The 14,136-nt window shown below is 40.2% G+C and overlaps 1 long non-coding RNA gene across 1 annotated transcript; it reads left to right on the forward strand.

Annotated features, from left to right (window-relative positions):
- Positions 1–10,840: 10,840 nt before the first annotated feature.
- LOC134156940 (uncharacterized) lies at positions 10,841–13,814 on the forward strand. The gene is made up of 2 exons (XR_009962138.1): positions 10,841–10,988; positions 12,281–13,814. It is a non-coding gene; the product is annotated as an uncharacterized LOC134156940 (long non-coding RNA).
- The last annotated feature ends 322 nt before the right edge of the window (positions 13,815–14,136 follow it).

Consider the following 14,136-nt stretch of genomic DNA (forward strand, 5'->3'; position numbering starts at 1 on the left):
ATGGATCTCCATTTTTTTTTTCACAAAGCCATGATCACAGTAATTAGTGCAGCTGTAGTCCTGAAGCTGGATATTTTTGATGCTCTCAGTCTCATTAAGGAAAAACTTCAGGCAACCCTTCCCCCAGTCTGTAGGCAAAGTCTAACCTGTCTTTGTATCAAGACAGTTTTATACTTCCTAGCCAGAGAATCCTCTTTACAAACCCATATGTTTAGAAACGTTAAATGGGTTTGTACTGACAGAGCCCTGTAAAGAGATTTTATTGAAGAAACAATAGGACCCAAATTATACTAAGAGTTGGTTTGGCAAGCTGTCACAGGAAGCCCCTCATGATACCAAACAGATACTACTTGTCTGGAAAAAAATATTAAATCAAGAGAACTGTAATGCTATGACTTCTTGAGCATGCATGCTGTTACTTTATTGACACATGTCCGGTCATACAGCGTGGTTCATCGTGGTTCATCATTAACCAGGATGCCTCTGACACTTCTGGTGTCCTGATTAGTATTCTCAAGATCATAGCCCTGGTGATAAATCTTTTGTTTATTCAAGCCTATACCATCCTTAGATGTATGTCCTGGGTTCAAAATAAGATTTGCCTTATCATTATTATTGGTGGCAGCAGCAGTGATTTGTGTTATACCTTAGTTACTGAACTGCTCTTATCTCAACCCGCGGAAGTTACATTCTTTCGATTCTCCTCCTCGTCCCTCTGGGAGCTGGGGCAGGAAGAAGGAGGGAAGTGAGTGAGCCACTGTGTGGTTCTGAGTTACTGGCTGAGCTTAAACCATGACAATGCAACACCCCTTCTCAAGCACTGGCAGCAGCATTTACCAGGTCTGAATGAAACAGGCACAGAAAGAGCCCAAGTCTTTCTACCAAGTCCCAGATGGATTGAGAAGTCCCTTGGCCACTTATTCCTTCATCTCCTGCTGCTGAGCTCACTGAAAACATGGCCTTACCAGCCATTTCTGCTTGTGTCTCTGCATGGACCTGAAAAATAAGTGCATAGACATTTTTATTAGTGAACCTGGTATCAAGAAGTACTAAGTGCATGGACTATATTGTTCAATTTAACCACTCATTGAGCAGAGATTACATTTTCTAGAAAAGGTACAGGTAGAAGCATGTGGTTAGTCTGCATATGAAGTAGCAGAAAATGTTAGCTGTTTCCATTCCTTGCTTCTAGGACATAGCAATTTAGAAAAAGCATACTGAAGCTGAAAACCTTAGTGTAAAAAGCCTGGGGCTTTGTGCCTTCTTTTTAGCTTTGCTATAGGCAGAATTTTAGAGGTATTGCTAAGAGCTATTGGCCACATAAGTATGTAGAGAGAGAGAAAGCAAAAAAGTGAGAAAAAGTGCAGTCAACCATGTACCTTTCCCCAGCAGGAAAATTTTTGGGGTCAATTTCTGAAGCAAAAGCTAAATTCTAAAAGTAGTCTAGTTATTCTTAAGTGACACAGTACAGTGAGTGGCCTTCCCAGAAACATATATCTTTGCTAATTCAGTCAAAATCTACACAGAAAGGAGCTTCACTACTGATTAGTAACTCTAAATATTTTTTTTGTTTGTTTTTAGACTTTCTGCCATTTTCAACTTTATGTTTTCTTATTTTCTGCTTGTGGTTTTAGTCTGAGAAATCAGTCCTGTGAAAGGGTTCTTAATTGACAATAGTAGTGATATAATGAAAGGCACCATTTGTCACATCTCTTGTCACATAGTTGTGGCTTCCCTTGACGTATTTTCCCAGAGAGTAGATGGGCTGCTCATGCTGCAAACAATAGGTCCCTTTAATACTGTCAAGAAGCAGAACAAGTGCTTGCTGCTGCTTGAAGTCATGTCCGAGCCTGAGCAGTACATCAGACTGTGAGTTGCTTTTGTGCAGGGTCTTGCAGCAGTAGTGTGGTCACAGCTGGCAATGGGTTTGTGGGGTGAGCTATTAAAACCTAGATGACTCTGTGATATTCCCCCATTCTGTTTTCTCCCCAAAACTATAGGTTGCCCTGATAGTGGATTCTAAATGTAATTGCTTTTCATGATACTAGATGAAGTATTGTTAGGTGGCAAAGTAACTGAAAGAAAAAAGACTGTCAGAGACAATCTTTGCACCGCATTGTTTTCATCAGTGCTGGAAAAAAAGCCATGTGAGCTGAGAAGGGGTAAGTGGAGATCAAAGCTGTGCATGAAAGCTTCTTGAAATCAATGAACAGGACTCCATTGACCCTAGTGAACTTCAGATCAGATCTGAAGAGCCATCACATAACCACTTCGCTAGTGTGCATTCTCTTTCTTAAAGAAACCAAACCCATGATATTTTACAATTCTTCTCCATGCTTCCTGTATAGTTTTTTTTCTTTGTTCTCTTGCTTATAGATATTTCTCAATGTGTCCAAAAGAATACAGATTTCATCACAAGATTTTGTCAGTTGGTAAAAATAACAGACACCAAAAGGGGAAATATTTGTTTCATCTTCTAATTAAGTGCATGGTGTAACAGAAATACAGAGTTATCTTGGGAGTACATTACAGGTACAGGAGACTATAGATTCCCTGTGTCTTCACTGTGCATTATCTAGTGTCTGTGCTGCTTAGCTACAAAACCTCTCCTTAGCTGGAAGGTATCATACCAGAATTAGGTATGAGTGCAAAACTAGGGTACCAATAAGAAATGTGCTTGCTGGAGGTGCTGACAGTAAACTACATCAAATTCTCTTTCTATCTGGGGTAGCAGAAACAAATAGAAACAATAAGACCAACCTGTGTGTCAGACAGAACTTTCCATACATTTTGGGCCCCTCACTACAAGAAAGACCTTGAGGTGCTTTGGAACGTGTCCAAAGAAGGGCAATAAAACTGGTGAAGCGTCTGGAGAACAAGAATTACGAGGAGCAGCTGAGGGAACTGGGGTTGTTTAGCCTGGAGAAAAGGAGGCTCAGTGAGACCTTATTGCTCTCTACAGTTACCTGAAAGGAGGATGTAGTGAGGTGGGTTGGTCTCTTCTCCTAAGTAACAAGCAATAGGACAAGAGGAATTAGCTTCAAGTTGCACCAGGGGAGGTTTAGATTGGACAGTAGGAAAAATTTCTTCTTTGAAAGGATTATCAAGCACTGGAAGAGGCTGCCCAGGGAAGTGGTAGAGTCCTCATCCCTAGAGTTATTTAAGAGATGTGTAGATGTGGTCCTTAGGGACATGGTTTAATGCTGGACTTTGCAATGTTAGGTTAATAGTTGGACTTGATGATCTTAAAGGTCCTTTCCAACCTAAACTATTCTATGATTCTGTAATGAAATTTTGAAGAGTTTTAAAAGAAATCTGATTTACCCACTGGGAAGCCAATGCAAAGAGTGATGATATGACTGGTCCTGATTCCAGTCAATGATCTGACTCGGTGGATCAGAGATTATAAATCAGATCTTCCCAGTTTCAGGGAGAAGCCTTTGGGCCACTCTGCAGTGAAAATGAAACAATAGCAATCATGTAGTGATGGAGAAATTATTTTTGGATGTCTCAGGATTGCTTATATGTAGTGTGCATGTGTATGTGTATGTTTGTGTGTATGTGTGTGTGTACTCGTATATGTAAACTATCACCTGGGAGTAACACTGAACAAATAATCTTCAGACATGTATTTCTGATTATTACCGTTCTTGGATACAAGTGTCTCTTATGTGAGCTGCACTGCTGTGCTCCTAAAAGGTCCTGGGCCACATCCCACTGAAGTCACTAAGACTTTTTGGAGTTGACTATGCTGATGCTGATCTGAAGAATTTAATTAAACGCATGAGATAGATACAGTCTGAAAAATCATAGGGAAAGCACATTCCATTTTCCCTTTACAACCAGAGGGTCTTGGTATTTCCTATACAGAAGCTTCTGAAAGGCACTGCATGTAAAGGCACACAAGGTATCTTTCCTTTTCCTGAAGAGCTGAATATGGAAAAATTAGCAGTAATCAATGGGTTAATGAATCATAAACCAGTTCTTGTCACCTCCACTAACAGAACAAATGAAGATTAAGTTCCTTTGGAGAATCATGATTTTCATTAAATTTATGAACTCCAGAACGGATAAATTCTAATATCTCACGTCTCTACATTATCCCTATCATGGTTTAAACCCAGTCAGGCAACTCGTTCACTCACTTCCCCCCTTCTTGCCCTCCCCCTACTCCCGGAGGGACGGAGAGGAGAATCGAAAAGAATGCAACTCCCACGGGTTGAGATAAGAACAGTTCAGTAACTAAGGTATAACACAAATCACTACTGCTACCACCAATGATAATAATGATAAAGGAAATAACAAGGGAAGAGAATACAACACCTCAGCACCAGCCAACCGATAACTCAGCCCCCCAGCCCGACCAAGCTGTGACCGATACCTCCTCCAACCCTGCAGTCTCCCAGCCCTTCCGGCTAACTCCCAGTTACATCCTGGGCATGACGTGCTGTGGTATGGAATACCTCTTTGGTCAGTTTGGGTCAGGTGTCCTGTCTCTGCTTCCTCCTGGCTTCCCCTCCTCCCTGGCAGAGCATGAGGCTCACAAAGTCCTTGGCCAAACCAAAACATTGCTATCAGCTCTGTTCCCAGGCCGAAAGTCAAAACACAGCACTGCACCAGCTACCAAGAAGGAGAAACATGACTGCTACTGCTGAACCCCGGACAATCCCAAAGCTTCTTGATGGTATAGAGCTCTTACAGTCAGGCAATGAAGTGATTACATTAGGTAAATTGGGAAAAGGACAATGGTCTGCACACCAGCTACAGCAGGGCTCTTGTGGACTGGATTATCCTCTGCATGCACAAAATGGATCAGTAGCAGGCAAATTAAATAATGGGCTGCCAGAGGAGTTAATAACTGTAACTCCCAAATCAGAAGCACCTTCCTCTAAAGGAGCAGCCTGGTGCGTTTGTTAGTTACTTGACTTCTTTCCAAAATGCTCAGCAGAGACAGTATCACCACACAGTCAAAAGAAGGACAAAAGGGTGAGATGGGACATGAGAGTAGCTCACTTTGGCAGGTGTATTTTTCTGATGGGGGGAAAAGTCATGAAAAAAAATTAACTGTAAACCTCTGGACTTTCAGAACTAAATCCAGGCCTTGCTGTCTGCAGGTCTTCACCCTGCACCTACTAAAAACTGTTATGCAGAGCCTGTCTCAAGGTGGGACTAGTTGAAGGTTGTTTGTAAAGCTTCCTTGGAAACACAGGACAAAGGACATGTAAATGAAGAGAAACAAATTCATTGTTTTGCTGATCTGGATGAAATGTGAGCTAATTACTCATAGCAAACTTCTCATTCACTATAATCAATTTCTATAAAAACTGACTCCTGAAGCCCTGGGACTTTTTTCTTCTTTCTGCCTTATTTTTACCTCAACAGAAATAAAGGACCATTTTACTTGCTTTTAGTGTGTATCCATTTAAGCACTTTAATAGCTCTATCCTGCTTCCATTGAAGCCAGTACAATATTTCATTTATAAGCTAAAACTCTTGGACTGATAGTCATAACTGTCCTTTTCTTGGGCATTGTCGTTTTTGCATGACCTTGACACACACAAAAAAAAAAATCTACCCTGTTAGGGATCTCACTCAAAATCCTTTGGGGTAGCTTAGCTCAGTTAGTCCACACACAAAGCTCAGCTAAGCTTGAGTCACTAAAGAAGCAATGACCACAGACAAGGGACAGGATGGAGTTGCAGAAACTACTCTGCTAATGCAAAGGGAAATAGCTTTTCAATCACTGTTGCCCTAAAGACTTGGAAATGGAAAGATACTTTCTACTCCAGAGCCCTAGATATGTTTTTCTTGGTCCTCAAATGACTAAATCACCTCATCTGAATGAAAAAAAATCCATTAAAAAGCACCTGGAGAAAACAGCATTAAGCTGGGCAGAAAGGGTAATAGCAGCAAACAACATTGTGCAACACTGCAACATGCCACATTTGGGATATTAAGCCCCAGACATGCTGTAAGGCTTATCTTGGACAGAGCAATACAGTGAAGTAGTGTGTCTGTTATTAGCAGGGATATGAGAGTCTTTCTGTTCCTCTTATAATTGCACAGATTTTGAAACAGCAAAATAATGTGAATTTGCTTTGGCATTGCAGATTCAGAAAGAAAACCATTCTGTATCAAATAAGGCTTCCTGCAACGCCTTGGATTTTCTCTAGCAGTGCCTCATTTAATCACTGCCCCAAGCCAACTACAATTGCTTCAAGAAGGAAATGCCTGCTGGATCAAAACAGTGGTCCACCTAATCCTGTGTCTTGTCTCTAACAGTGACTGGCAGCTTCAGGGAAAAGAGAGGAGAAACTCTTCAATTGGCAGTTATAGGAATACTTCCCCAGGGACCTGATAAGATCACAGCCATAGGTCATATGACTGTGGGTGAGGTGAAAATAAATACAATTAAAAAAACATCAGGATTATCAAGGTAAATGGAAGAACCTTTACTTAGAGTGAGAGAGAGGATGGAGGAAGAAAGAGTAGTACTGGACAAACACATGGGGAGATATGTGTTACTAGAGGGCATATTAATAATGTGAATACTCATTTTAGCATTGTTATCAGGACAACAGATGGTAAACCATCAGCAGAACATGAAGGAATCAAACAACCTTCACAGCTCAGTTGAGGCTGTGTCTGTAATTGTTGGCTTTTACCATGTAGTGGAAATTAACAACACCAAAACATACTGGTATGCATTTTCATTCTCCCCTTTATCATTTGTGTATATTCTTATACTTAATAATTAAATACTTATATTTAATAATTTTCCTACTTAAAAAAATAGTAATTTCTTATGTTAATGAAATTTCTTATATTTAATAATTGTTAATAATTCTTAGAAATAGTTTCTAAGTATATTTAATAATGAATTTCTCATGTTGAATAATTAATTTCACTTACATGAGTATCATTACCTAGACTAGATGGAAAGATCAAGGTACTGCATTAAACTGGAAATTCTGGAGAGGAGGATCCAAAAACCAGACACGAGACCATTTTTGTAGATTTACAATAGATGTTGGTGAGATCAGAAAATGTCTGAATTTTGTTTGCATTGCTCTTGAGCATCTGTGACTGGAATTGGTTGAAGACTGAAGACAATCTTTCTTTCTGTGTGTAGCACATGTATCACAGCACAGTGTGGATCAGATCATAGAATCATAGAACTCTTAGGGTTGGAAAGGAGCTTAAGATCATCTAGTTCTAACACCTCTACCATGAGCAGGGACAGCTCACACTAAACCATGTCACCCAAGGCTCTGTCCAACTTGGCCTTGAACAGTGCCAGGGATGGAGGATTCACAACTTCCTTGGGCAACCCATTCCAGTGCCTCACCACCCTAACAGGAAAGAATTTCTTCCTTATATCCAATCTAAACTTCCCCTGTTTAAGTTTTAACCTGTTACTCCTTGTCCTATCACTACAGTCTCTAATGAAGAGTCCCTCCCCAGCATCCCTATAGGCCCCCTTCAGATACTGGAAGGCTGCTATGAGGTCTCCACACAGCCTTCTCTTCTCCAGGCTGAACAGCCCCAACTTTCTCAGCCTGTCTTCATACAGGAGGTGCTCCAGTCCCCTGATCATTCTCATGGCCCTTCTCTGGACTTGTTCCAACATTTCCATGTCCTTTTTATGTTGAGGACACCAGAACTGCACACAATACTCCAAGTGAGGTCTCAAGAGAGCAGAGTAAAGGGGCAGGATCACCTCCTTGGACCTGCTGGTCACACTCCTTTTGATGCAGCCCAGATACAGTTGGCTTTCTGGGCTGCGAGTGCACACTGAAGCTGGCTCATGTTCATTTTCTCACCAACCAACACCCCCAAGTCCTTCTCCTCACAGCTGCTCTGAATCTCTTCTCTGCCCAACCTGTAGCTATGTCTGCGATTGCCCTGACCCAGGTGTAGGACCTTGCACTTGGCTTGGTTAAACGTAATAAGGTTGGCATCAGCCCACCTCACAAGCGTGTCAAGGTCCCTCTGGATGGCATTCCTTCCCTCCAGCATATCAACCGAACCACACAGCTTGGTGTCATTGGCAAACTTGCTTAGGGCGCACTCAATCCCATTGTCCATGTCAGCGACAAAGATGTTGAACAGGACTTGTCCCAACACCAATCCCTGAGGGACACCACTCGTTACTGCTCTCCAGCTGGACATTGAGCCATTGACCACAACTCTTTGTGTGCGGCCATCCAGCCAGTTCTTTATCCACCAAGTGGTCCATCTATCAAATTGATGTATCTCCAATTTAGAGACAAGGATGTTGTGTGGGACAGTGTCGAAGGCTTTACACAAGTCCAGGTAGATGACATCAACTGCTCTACCCCTGTCCATCAGTTCTGTAGCCCCATCACAGAAGGCCACCAAATTGGTTTGGCAGGATTTCCCCTTAGTGAAGCCATGCTGGCTGTCACCAAGCACCTTGTTGTTTTTCATGTGCCTTAGCATGTCTTCCAGGAGGATCTGCTCCAAGGTTTTGCCAGGCCCAGAGGTGAGACTGACTGGTCTGTAGTTCCCTGGGTCATCCATTTGCCCCTTCTTGAAAATGGGGGTTATATTTCCCTTTTTCCAGTCATCAGGAACTTCACCTGACTGCCACGATTTTCCAGTTCACACATGGCAGGTGAAATCTCGTTTTGTCTTGCCCTATCTAGGATCATGGACGTCTCCTTGCATTTCTACTGTGTTGGTGCATACTTGAAACATGCTCCCCAAAAGAAGTATGCTTCATTTTTGAATCAAGACAACTTGAATTTTTTGATGGCTTTTCCTATATGACATGAAAGTCTAAGAATAATCTATAAACCCCCAAATAATTATTTATAACATTTTTAAGTCTGTTGTGTTTTTATAACAGGAATGTTAAATCTACATGTACTTTAAATTGGACTTGACAGGATTCATGTTTACATCTGAATTTAATTTTGTCAATAGTGTGAGGTACCCTGAAGCTGTTTTGGCGGAAAATACCGTGGCCGTGTAATGATAATCTCATATCGCTGGAAGGCCCCTCAAAGGTCATCTATAGTTGCTTCCTCTAGGATGTATTCCTAAGGTGTTCCTACCATCTGCCTCTTAAAACCTTCAATAATGAGCATTCACAGCCCTGTCCTAGTGAATCCACTCCAGGTCAGCACAGTCTCTACACTTCTAAACATTTCCCTAGCATCTGAAATCCCACTGGAGTCCCTGTGCCTAATGGTTCCTCCTGGCTAGACAGCATCGAAGTCACAGGGATGTAGACGGAATTAGGCTGTCTGGAGATGGCTACGTACAGCTAAAATTATCTTGCAGAATAGCTGAAAAGATCAAATAGATCAGTGGACTTTTTAATGGTAATTTACATTCATAGAGACTACTGTCTGGACACAGAGGACATAAGTCCAGATTCACTATCTTGTTGTGAACTCTGGGAGCAGTTCAAATTACATCTGATATGACCACATAACTATATTTTGAGAATTCTATATTAAGGTTAGTATATGAACAGCTCTGGCTCAACACATACTTAAAATAAAGTACATTTTAAAGTAATTATTTGCCCTACAATGAACATTTGCTTCAGATAGATAAAAGTACCCTGAAATTCAGACTTTCTCTATGTAGATTCTAAACATTTCTCATTGCTATTTCATAATTTTCTTCAGTGGCTGTTAATGCTCCTAGATAAGCTGGTTTCTAAATGGCGTAGGAAATGTTGTACCCATACTTTCTTCTTGGCATTTCAAGAAAGTGTGTTAATACTATTGCTACTGCTAGTGAAAAGTCAGCTGCAGTTCCAAGGAGCCTTTTAGAAGCTGGCTTGGAGATGCAAAGGCATCTCCTCCAACACATGGTCTGTTGCTGTTACTGGAGGGGGAAAACCCAGGAGAAATACCTGTTTTGATTATATCCTCCAGCCTTCAGAAGCCACTCGCCACTTTTTGTATATTCATTTCAGCCCAGCCCCATTTCTTCTCCTGTAAGACTGAACAGTTCACATGCCTTTCAGGGTTATGCTACAAGTTGAATTGGGGAAAAGTTCTTCAAACCAAATAAATAACCACTAAAAATTTTAAGAATAGCACTGGAATATGTGGCTTTTTCTAATCTAAGGTTTTCATGCTCAGTGAAAGAAGTCAATGATAGTCAAGAAGTCAATGATACTCAAACATACCATTAAGTAAATGAAAGTTCCACCACATCCCCTTCTATTTCGTATGTTCTGAATCTAACTGCCTCATTTCTGCATCTGACTGGGAACCTTTGAAATGCACCTACAGCAGTCACTGCATCATTTGTTGGCATTATTAAAAGAATCTTCTCAAAATAGAAAAGCAAGCAATGGGGCATTGTGTTTCATAGAACTGATCTTTATCTCAGAGATTTTACAATCCAATTTCCTTCATGCATTCTGTGCTCCACTGGGGCCTTTTATGTGAGGCATTCACTAGAATAACAGTGTATTTCCATTTGTATCTCTTTTGTTGCACATAAAAATCTCAATTAGTATTCCAATCCACTGTCAGCCTCTACCTATTTAATGAACTTTTATCCACTTCCATGTTCCTTAAGTTTTATTAACTAAAATAGACCTATTAGTTTAGCATTTATTAAATGGTTTTGGAATGAAAATATTCTTTCTTTGAAAGTTTTTATTAAGTCAGTAAACAATAATCTCTGAGTCCAGTCCAAATATTCTAGTACTTTATCATTGTTTTGCATTTTAGTGTAAGACCCAGTAAAGAATTATGCCATAGTTTTAAGTTGTCCTGAAACTGCATTTTTTTTTTTCTCTTTTGTCCTGAAACTAGTATTTTCCTTGGCGTTGAATCCCAAGGAGAATTCCATTCACAGATCTTGACTATTTAACAGGAACGATAACACAAAATACTATTCAGATAAATCAGTGGGGGATTTGTAGGACCGTCTCTCCTCCAAATGCAGTGACTGAATCTTGCTTTACTATTCTGCCTTTGAGCTCAGGAAACAAGGTAAACATCCAAATATGTATTTCTTACTCTCAGACTATGTACAGCTTTGTGTTCAGCAAAGAGAATTTTCTAAATTTTTCTGGAAGCATCTTCTGAGACAGATTTCAGTATGATGACACTTTACTGAACATTTTGCCAAGGTCTCAGGATTTGTGTGCTACTTAACTTACCATGGCCTTTTGCTAAGTTCAAGCTGGTGTGTGACCTCAGTTGAGACATGATTTCCCTGAATGCCCACTTTGTTTGTTACAATGCAGTCTTTTGACACTTGTCCCTACTTTTTATATGAATGAGTTTATCTTCTATGTTGATCTTCCTTAAGGACCCCTGAAGATTGAGCTGTGTGCTCAATGCTGTGCATTCACAATATTTGCTCTCAAATACCCTAGACAACTGAAATCCTTAGCCCAAAAGGCTAGTTTCCATTAATTCCCTGTACAATACTGGTATATAAAAGATACACCTTCAATGAGTAATTCAGAGGAACAGCCTAGCTTAGACACTGTGCCTTTCCTTTTGGAGGAGGGGGTGTCTCTCCATGTTTGGTATGTTAAGGTTTGGCCACCTAATTACAAAGGCAGGATCTCTCTCTAGGTAGGTAGTTTGTGGAGCTGAGTAAGATGCATTGCAACTCATAAGGATCAGGACAGTTTACTTGTGAGGAATTGATAGAGGTGTTCAACCAACAGCTAACGAGAGAGCAGGACTGATGATAGCAGTGGAGAAGCATGGATGTTATGTTGACATTCTCATACGGCAATAATTTTGCACTTTGCTTAGTAATTCTTTTTTGGTATCTTAGATTTGCAACACAAACTGTCCCATGGCTTTCTGTTCTGTCTGCTTTAAATAAATTTCTTACAGTATGCAGCCAAAAATGAATGTAAAATAGGATTGGAGCTACATGAATAGAAATCTCTTTTGAATATGCTCCTGGATTCTTTTATAAATTGTTTTGTTCCTCACATACTTTATTAGGTTTTTCTACCAAAACCAAACAAACAAGCAGAAAAGAAGGTAGTTGTAAGAGATGCCCGACCACTACTTTCACAAAGAAAAGAAATGGTGATATATCTATTGCATTAACTCTCTGGAACCTGTGGGATGCGCACTGGAAAGATGATTAACTGCAGTTAATGGGTAGTTCTCTTCTGTAGACTGGCTGAGATTTTCAAAGCTGCTTAGTAGAAACGTCCAGCAGTTTCCAGTTCTGTAAATAAACATACAAGTTATTTTTAAATTCACTTGTTTAAAAGCATATGACACTGTGCTTGTGTTCTTTTCCCCTGAAGGACCTCTGCAGCCAGCATGTTACAGCAAAATCTGAGAAAAAATGAAGATATTTATACCTCTGGCAATGAAAGAGAAGATGCTTTTTGCTGTGATTTATAGAAACTGACATTAATCTCTATTGCTTTATACTACACTCACAATAAACAGCTTTGGAGATTGATTAAAGAGTCTGGCTGCAGCTTTCACTCAATTTCAACAGCTCTTTTTGCTCCATAAACTCAAAAGCAATATAGATTATGCCTTAAACAAAGCCCTTGATATCCATCTCTAGAAGCATTTACTATTTTCTGGGCTTTGCATTAAAAGTTATGCATGCATATGTGTTCATGTGTAATTTCAGGCTTTTATAACAGAGTTTCTTCCACAACAAATGGAAAACCAAAATTAGCTAAATGCACAGTTCTGGACCTCTCTTCTTCTCCTTGCCTATTCCCATGCCCCAAGCTTAATTGCTGATAATGGACATATTACCAATTACCAGTGTTTTTTAAAATCCCACATGAATGAAAAAACAGCTCTCTCCAGCCTCAGCGACATTTCCTTTGCCTCCAATAGCATCAGAGAATGGTGCCTCCATGCAAAAAAGTTTTTGTCTCCATGACTTTCTCCTGTTCTGTTACTGACTCTTCTTAATGTCCCTCTTCTTTATTTTTAACCCCTTTTAAAAGAGCACTTAAAATTTTCAGAATCATGTCACCTTTTGTTTCTACTGTTTTCAGCCATGCCAATTGCTCCTCATCCCCTGCTTGCCATTCAGTCCAGTGCCAGCCCTATGTTTTTGTCTTCTCCAAGGCAAATCCGATCTCTTTTTGGACTTCAGCATTTTGCACGTTTTCGTTATCACAAATGCTGGCTTCCAAGTTTCTCTGGCTATATGTGAGAATGGTGTTCAGCTTTGGTCCTATCTTCTTATCTCCTATCTGGACTCCTCAAAATCCCATTCTGCAGTTCTCCAGTGAAAACTTGTCATATGCACCTGGATAAATAAAATCTCTTCTTTTCTAGCCTTTCACCTGCTGTTCTTAGATCCCTTTAATGAATAGTTACAACGAAGAGTATGCACTTCTTGGTTGCAATGTTAATCTATTCACATCCTTCTCTGCCTTCCTGTCACACTTCTACTAATTAATCTCATGGACTATGTCTCTGTCCCAATGTGCTTAATGACTCTGCACTACTGATTCACAAGTTTGTGCCTGTATTTATCTGACAACGCGCTCCTATCCCATGTTAGGCCATGATAGGTTTCCTACAGTCCCACAAACCTCTTCAAGCACCCCTAGAATCTCTGAGATGAACATACCTCTTCCTGAGCTGATTTAAATTTCTTCTTTTACCTACCCAAAATTACATAAGCTAATTAAAGAAATTAAAGAAATGCTCTTACTGAAGGACTATTAAAGTGTTGCTTTTCTTTCTCCTGTGTTGTTAGTCACTGACTGCATGGTAGTGACCACCTTGCAAACTCCTGAGGGCTGATTATGGCTATTTGGACTTGCATAGAATAGATTCAAGTACTGATAAAAATAACAATCCCCCCCCCCCCCCCCAAAAAAAAAAACAACAAACCAAACCAAACCAAAAAAACAAAACCACAAAAAGCAAACAAAACAAACAAACAAAAATAAATTCAAAGGGCAGAACAAACTGTGAGGAATGTTGCACAAGAAGCTGCACCAACAGACCTGGACAAGCGCTCGGACATCTTGACCCTCATCAGCTACAAACCATGGGAGTCAAGAGGATCTGAAAACAGAACACTGAGATAATTTCTGAGAAATGTAAATACTGAAACAGGAAGTTGCTTAAGACAAGACAAAGAATGTGTGTTCAAGGATAATGGGAATGTGTATTC

The sequence above is a fragment of the Pezoporus occidentalis genome, unplaced genomic scaffold (assembly GCF_034315485.1).
Source record: "Pezoporus occidentalis ecotype Australia unplaced genomic scaffold, CSIRO_AGI_Poc_V1 ctg12, whole genome shotgun sequence".
Lineage (NCBI taxonomy): Eukaryota > Metazoa > Chordata > Aves > Psittaciformes > Psittacidae > Pezoporus > Pezoporus occidentalis.